The sequence below is a fragment of the Pseudorca crassidens genome, chromosome 19, assembly GCF_039906515.1.
Source record: "Pseudorca crassidens isolate mPseCra1 chromosome 19, mPseCra1.hap1, whole genome shotgun sequence".
NCBI lineage: Eukaryota > Metazoa > Chordata > Mammalia > Artiodactyla > Delphinidae > Pseudorca > Pseudorca crassidens.
Window position 1 is genome coordinate 44,253,879 of NC_090314.1, and position 8,042 is coordinate 44,261,920.

Here is an 8,042-nt window from a genome sequence, read left to right on the forward strand (position 1 = left end):
CTCAGCCATAAAAAGAAATGAAATTGAGTTATTTGTAGTGAGGTGAGGTGGATGGACCCAGAGACTGTCAAACACAGTGTAGTAAGTCAGAAAGAGAAAAACAAATACCATATGCTAACACATATATATGGAATCTGGAAAAAAAAACAACCAAAAGCGGTTCTGAAGAACCTAGGGGCAGGACAGGAATAAAGATGCAGACGTAGAGAATGGACGTGAGGACACGGGGAGGGGGAAGGGTAAGCTGGGATGAAGTGAGAGAGTGGCATGGACATATATACACTACCAAATGTAAAGTAGATAGCTAGTGGGAAGCAGCCGCATAGCACAGGGAGATCGGCTCGGTGCTTTGTGACCACCTAGAGGGGTGGGGTAGGGAGGGTGGGAGGGAGACGCACGAGGGAGGAGATATGGGGATATATGTATATGTACAGCTGACTCACTTTGTTATAAAGCAGAAACTAACACACCATTGTAAAGCAATTATAGTTCAATAAAGTTGTCTAAAAATTCTGCATTATAATGACAATTTTACCTCTTCCTTACCAATTTGGATACTTTTTACTTCTTCTTGTCTGATTGCTGTGGCTAGGGCTTCCAATACTATGTTGAATAGAAGTGGTGAGAGTGGACATCCTTGTCTTGTTCCTGATTTTAGTGGGAAGGCTTGTCAGCTTTTCACCATTGAGTATTATATTGGCTGTGGGTTTGTCATAAATAGCTTTTATTACGTTGAGATGCGTTCCTTCTATACCCAGTTTCATAAGCATTTTGATCATGAATGGATGTGAATTATATCAAATGCTTTTTCTATATCTATTGAGATGATCACATGGTTTTTGTTCTTTCTTTTTTTGATGTGGTGTGTCACATTGATTTGTGGTCCTCAAATTCTGAAAACCCTAGAAAACAAATCAAAATATAGGGAGTTGGGGTTGGAAGAGCAGTTGGGAGTCCTTTGGGCCAGAGGTTCTCAAACTTGGCTACACACTGGAGTCACCCATGGAGCTTCCCAAACTCTGCAGCTCAGTCCACACCTTATGTCAGTAAATCAGAATCACTGGGTTGGATGCAGGCATCCAAGTATTACATCTCCCTGGGTGATTCTTCTGTGCAGCCAACTGTGAGAACCGCAGCTGGTGAGCTGCCCTATCTAACACAGCGGCCACGAGCCACATGTAGTTATTTAAATTTCATGGACATTAAATAAAATTAAGTAAAATTTAAAATTCAGTTCCTTAGTCACACTAGCCACATTTTAAATGCTCACTAGCCACATATGATGAGTGGCTACCATCTTGGGCAACGCAGTTCTAGATCTACTCAAATTTCAGCAGAGGAGACTGGAGAGGTTCCTGGCGGGTGGGCACCCTCCTTCTAGCAGTCCTGATGCTCATAAAAGGAGAGGTCCCTAGGCTCGTCCTCTCCAGGTCTGCCTAGGCCATCGGTACCTGTGTGCCTAGAAAGTTCCTTCTGCTTTGTCAGGTCTCCCCCATCCTCCTCCTTGAGCATGGGGGGTTTTCTGCCCCATGACTGTTCTCAAAGGCTCCACAGGCCCAGGCCCTCCTGAGCAGGCCAGTAGGCGAGCTGTTTACACGGAATCCAAGTGCTCAGTGGAGAGCAGAGCGGGGCCGAGTGTTTTCCACAGCTGCTGAGAAAGGTGAGTGAGCCGAAGCAGAATAACAAAAAGCCACTTCAAAAACACACCAGAAAAAGTCAGAGAGCAGAGACAATCAGAGGTTTGAGACACACACACCCCCTTAAAACCCTGACAAGAGAGCAAAAACAAGTCAAGGGAGAGCTTCTAGACCTTCTAGTTTCGAGACCGTCGCGGTTGCTGACTTTGAGAACGGGGCCTGTCCCAGCCAGTTCTGAGAGGAGCTGGGAGCTGAGGCCATGGGGGCTCAGAAACCTCACCTGAGTTCTGAGAACTGTATGGCCTGGTGATGGGACAGTCCCTGAATGCTCCGTGTCTCTGGGAAGACAAGGTGTGTGGGAATGGCAGGGTCAGGCTGGTTGGGTGAGAGCCAGGGGGCTGTTTTAGCCTAAGACTAGCCACCGGTTAGAAGCAGAATCCCCCCCCCCTCCTGGCCTGGGCTCCTGGGACCTACCTCCTGGGAAACGGATGGATGGAGACGGACATAGTCCGTCAGGGAATTCCCATGCATAGGCCACCTGTGTCCAGGAAACTCCTCTTTCAGGACTCAACCATGAAGACGCCAAGCCAGAAGGGGAAGCCCGGTGCTTCCTTCCCCTCCCCCCCATTCCCTAAACTCTGCCGTAGGGAAGTGAAGTAGAGTGAAGAGGGCCCTGGGGTTGGAGGACTTGGCTCAAGTCCCAAGCGCTGTCACTTACTTGCTGTGTGACCTTGAGCAGGTCAGTTTACCCCTCTGGACCTTAGTTTCTTGACCAGTAAACTGTAGGGTTGGTCTAAACCAATGGTTCTCAACCCAGGCTATACGTTGGAATAACCTGGTGAGCTGCAAAGATAAATGAGACTCTGATTATTCTGGGATACAGCCTGGGCATCAGGATTTTTAAAAGCTCCTAAGATGATTCTAATGTTTAAGATTAAGAACCTCTGGTCTATCCGGCTTCTCGAGTGTATCATGCTTGGGAGTCAAAATTCAGATTCAGACTCCATAGGCCTGGCGTAGGGCTGAGAGTCTGCATTTCTCCCAAGTTCCCAGGTGATCCCCATGGGCCACATCTTGAGTCATAGCAAGTCTATCTTTAACGTCCAGGAAGCTGAATTCCAAGCTTCAGCAACTCAGTCTGTTTTTTTTTTTTTTGGTAGTTGGCAGTAGTTACATATTTCTGCTCATAGACATCATTCTTCTATGTTCTTTCTTTTTCTTCCCTCTCACATGAGAATTGTCTAAATTCTCACCATTTCAGTTCTGACTAGATGCTGTGGATATGAACCAAACAGGGATCTTCCCTTCAAGGGCAGAAAATGACAGATAAGGCCAGACTGTGACATGAATTCAAGGTGGGGCAGAGGCCATTTTTACTGGAAGGATCAGGAAAAACTCCGTGTAGCAGATAACAACAGTTAACAAGTATTGAGGCTCCACTTCTGCTGGGCACTGTTCAAGTGCTTTACACAGTTGTCTCAGAAACAGATTCACGGATTTCTTTTTTTTCACATCTTCTTTCCTTTTATTGAAAAAGTTTTTAGAAAATGACAGTTAATAAAGGGCACAAACAAATCAACAGGGATATACTAGTGGAAAACATAGACAAGGTAAAACTAAAGAGGCTATTGGTTTCTTTAACTGGTTAAGAGCACAAAATGTAACAGGTAGAAAGTCTCTTTTAAACAAATTAAAAAGCTGTGTTTTTTTCCCCGATTCTCCCCAAGTCAGATATATACACACCCACAAAAATGGTGTGTGAAGGAAAACTGTCATACACAACAAGTTGTATCCTGAATTAAGGGAAATAGCTGTTGAACTGGGAATTAACACAATAAAGTCAGCAACAGGCTAACAATGTTAAAAATTGAGGCTTCAGATGCTGCATGGCACAAAGCTATACTATATAAACAGACTCACGTATTTCAAAAACAAATTTATGGTTACCAAAGGGGAAATATGGGGTTGGGGGAGGGATAAATTAGGAGCTTGGGATTAACACACACATACACTACTATATATAAAATAGATAGCCAACAAGGACCTACTGTATAGCACGGGACCTCTACTCAAAATTCTGTAACAACCTATACGGGAAAAGAATCTGAAAAAGAATGAATATATGTATACGTATGACTGAATCACTTTGCTGTACACCTGAAACTAACACAACATTGTAAATCAACTCTACTCCAATAGAATAAAAAAGAAGAATCCAAAGAGACTTTGTGTCGGTCAACTGGACCCACCAGGGGAATGTTTCCATTTATTCAACTTGCGTCCTTAATAAGAAAATGTTGCCCAGACAGCTCCTGAAGAATCCCTCTTGTCTCTTGAGTCTTACAAGAAATAAGACAATGAGAAATATGCCGCCACTGCCGAGGTGCCTATTCCGGTGGGAGAGGTTCAGGCACGAGGGGCAGAAGTTAGGAGAGGCCCCCACAAGTTCTAGCACTGGAGTCCGAGGGGTGCTGCTCTTGGCACCACATATTGCTGTAGACCCAAGCTTCTTTCTCTGGCTTCCCTAGGAAATGGTTACTCCATTTACAGCATCTCTTCTGAAAGCATCCTTCATCCCAGGGGGTTGCAAATTGCGACTGGCGCCGTGTATATCCCCTTCTTCAAGAAAGGGGATATAAATTAAACTTTATAAGTTTAATTACCAGTGTTAGAGTTTTTGATTGTGTGGCACTATGAGGTGGGCCTGGGAGAATGGATTAATTCATCTTGTGTTTAACAGACATCTTTCTTGAGTGTCCAGTGGCTCCAGTGACTTTTATCTCTATGTTGTTTACTTTTAAAACGATGTCTTTGCTTTGACCTCTTTCTTTAACATGAAACTCATAGTTTTAACAAAAAGAGAGAGGAAGAGAGAGAGAGGGAGGGAGAGACAGAGAGAGGGAGGAGAAGTTGGCTGTAAATAATAGGAGTTAGCCTGCGGGAGTCGTTCTTTAATACATATTCATTGATTCTGTTTCCAGGTGCAGAAGCTGAAGCCCTGAGATGGGTTGTGATTTGCCTAAAGTCTCACAGAAATTTAGCGGCAGAATTTGGACCAGGGCTTTCCCCTCAAGGCCCTGGATAGAACCTTGAAGCCACGGCAATGTAACTGATTCACATCTTCTTGGGTCCTATTATTCTGCACAGTCTGCCTTCCCCAGAAAACTGAGCTCCTCGTGGGCACAGACCTCCTCTGTATCCTCTCTACATCCCTGCACGTCCCAGCCCCTTGGCTGGCGCATCTTGGGGGCTCCAGCACAGTGTGGGGAGCTGGATTGGGTGGTTTAATTTGACTTGTGGTACTCAGCGTAAACAGCCTAAGGGAGGCAGCTGGGCCCCACCCCATCCTCTCCACTCAGCTGTCTGTAAAGCCTTAGCTCGGATCTCACCTTATTTAAGGTGACTCTCTAGACCAACTCAGTCTCTGAATTTTGGAGCAATTCCTGTCTCCTCCTCTCAGTGAGGACCCTCTATATACTAATTTATGCTGGGAGGAGGCAGTATTGGTTCTAAGTGTGGGCTGTGGCTATACAACCTGAGTTGGAGTCCCAGCTCCACCATTTTTAGCTGTGGCGTGTGATCTCAGGTAACTCCTCTGAGCCTCAGTTTCCCTCCCTGTAAAATAGCTCTAGTAACAATTCCTCCCTAACAGGCTCCTCACGAGGATTAATTGAGACAAGCCACACGAAGTGTTTAGTGCGGCGCCAGGCACTCAATACATTCTATTATTGTACGTTTTCACAACTAAATGTTTTGTTTTTCTGCCTTTGTTGAGCTTGGTTACCTTACCTGGGAACTGGAGGAAATAATGGGCAATCTTGGTGGATTGCCATGACAACCAAATGAGAGGCGACATATGAAAATGCTCTGTAAACTCTTAAGGTTTGGGTGTGAAGTGTGACCGCCCCCAAGATGACACAGCTGGTAAGAGGTGGCGCCCTCCTGGAATAACCACACCCACTCGAAAACACACACACACACACACACACACACACACACACGCACACAGCAGCACCACCAGGAAATATCTGGGGGGTCTGACCCACAATGACATCCTTGCTCTTTGATTATTTCAGTGGCACTTCACTGAGAACCCCCAGGCCTTCTGAACCAGCAGAGGTGAGATAGAAAAAGATGAATGACACGTGGACTTCATCCTCAGGAAGCTTACAGTGCAGCAGCAGGGGAGTGTGAGCAAATGTTATTCTAAACAAGGCCAAGTGACACGAAAACAGTGGCAAAGGAAAGGTAGAGGGAGGGGAAGTTTGGGGGCGATAGGTGGTTTCATGGCAGGGCTGGCCTTGGGGCTGGTCTTTGGTGGATGGGTAGTGTATTAGTTTGCTCCGGTTGCCAAAACAAAATACCACAAATTGGGTCACGTACACGATGGATATTTATTTTTTTTCACAGTTCTAGAGGCTAGAAGTCCGAGATCAAGGATTCGGCAGGACTCGTTTCTTCAGAGACCTCTCTCCTTGCCTTGCAGATGGACGCCTTCTTGCTGTGTCCTCACATGTTCACCCCTCGGTCTGTATCCTAACATCACCTTCTTTTTTTTTTTTTTCCACATGTTTATTGGAGTATAAATGCTTTACAGTGTTGTGTTAGTTTCTGTTGTACAACAAAGTGAATCAGCTATACGTATACATATATCCCCATATCCCCTCCCTCTTGAGCCTCCCTCCCACCCTCCCTATCCCACCCCTCTAGGTGGTCACAAAGCACGGAGCTGATCTCCCTGTGCTATGCAGCAGCTTCCCACTAGCTATCTATTTTACATCTGGTAGTGTATATATGTCCATGCCACTCTCTCACTTCGTCCCAGCTTACCCTTCCCCGCTGTGCCCTCAAGTCTGTTCTCTATGTCTGCATCTTTATTCCTGCCCTGCCACTAGGTTCATCAGTACCGCTTTTTAAAATTCCATATATGTGCACTAGCATACAGTATTTGTTTTTCTCTTTCTGACTTACTTCACTCTGTATGACAGATTCTAGGTCCATCTGTCTCACTACAAATAACTCAATTTCGTTCCTTTTTATGGTAGAGTAATATTCCATTGTATATATGTGCCACATCTTTTTAATCCAATCATCTGTTGATGGACATTTAGGTTGCTTCCATGTCCTGGCTATTGTAAATAGTGTTGCAATGAACATTGTGGTATGTGTCTCTTTTTGAATTATGGTTTTCTCAGGGTATATGCCCAGTACTGGGATTGCTGGGTCATATGGTAGTTCTATTTTTAGTTTTTTAAGTACTGTTCTCCATAGTGGCTGTATCAGTCTACATTCCCACCAACAGTGCGGGAGGATTCCCTTTTCTCCACACCCTCTCCAGCATTTATTGTTTGTAGATTTTTTAATGATGGCCATTCTGACCGGTGTGAGGTGACACCTCATTGTGGTTTTGATTTGCATTTCTCTAATGATTAGTGATGTTGAGCATCTTTTCATGCATTTGTTGGCCATCTGTTTGTCTTCGCTGGAGAAATGTGTATTTAGGTCTTCTGCCCATTTTTGGATTGGGTTGTTTGTTTTTTTGATATTGAGCTCCATGAGCTGCTTGTATATTTTGGAGATTTATCCTTTGTCAGTTGCAAATATTTTCTCCCATTCTAAGGGTCATCTTTTCATCTTGTTTATGGTTTCCCATGCTGTGAAAAAGATTTTAAGTTTCATTAGGTCCCATTTGTTTATTTTTGTTTTATTTCCATTTCTGTAGGAGGTGGGCTAAAAAGGATCTTGCTGTGATTTATGTCATAGAGTGTTCTGCCTATGTTTTCCTCTAAGAGTTTTATAGTGCCTGGCCTTACATTTAGATCTTTAATCCATTTTGAGTTTATTTTTGTGTATGGTGTTAGGGTGTGTTCTAATTTCATTCTCTTACATGTAGCTGTCCATTTTTCCCAGCACCACTTAATGAAGAGGCTGTCTTTTCTCCATTGTATATTCTTGCCTTCTTTATCAAAGATAAGGTGACCACATGTGTGTGGGTTTATCTCTGGGCTTTCCGTCCTGTTCCATTGATCTATATTTCTATTTTTGTGTCAGTACCATACTGTCTTGTTTACCGTAGCTTTCTGGTATAGTCTGAAGTCAGGGAGCCTGATTCCTCCAGCTCCGTTTTTCTTTCTCAGTATTGCTTTGCTATTTGGGGTCTTTTGTATTTCCATACAAATTGTAAAATTTCTTGTTCTAGTTCTGTGAAAAATGCCATTGGTAATTTGATAGGGATTGCATTGAACCTGTAGATTGCTTTGGGTAGTATAGTCATTTTCACAATATTGATTCTTCCAATCCAGGAGCATGGTATATCTCTCCAATTGTTTGTTATCTTTGATTTCTATCATCAGTGTTTTATAGTTTTCTGAGTACAAGTCTTTTGCCTCCTTAGGTAGGTTTATT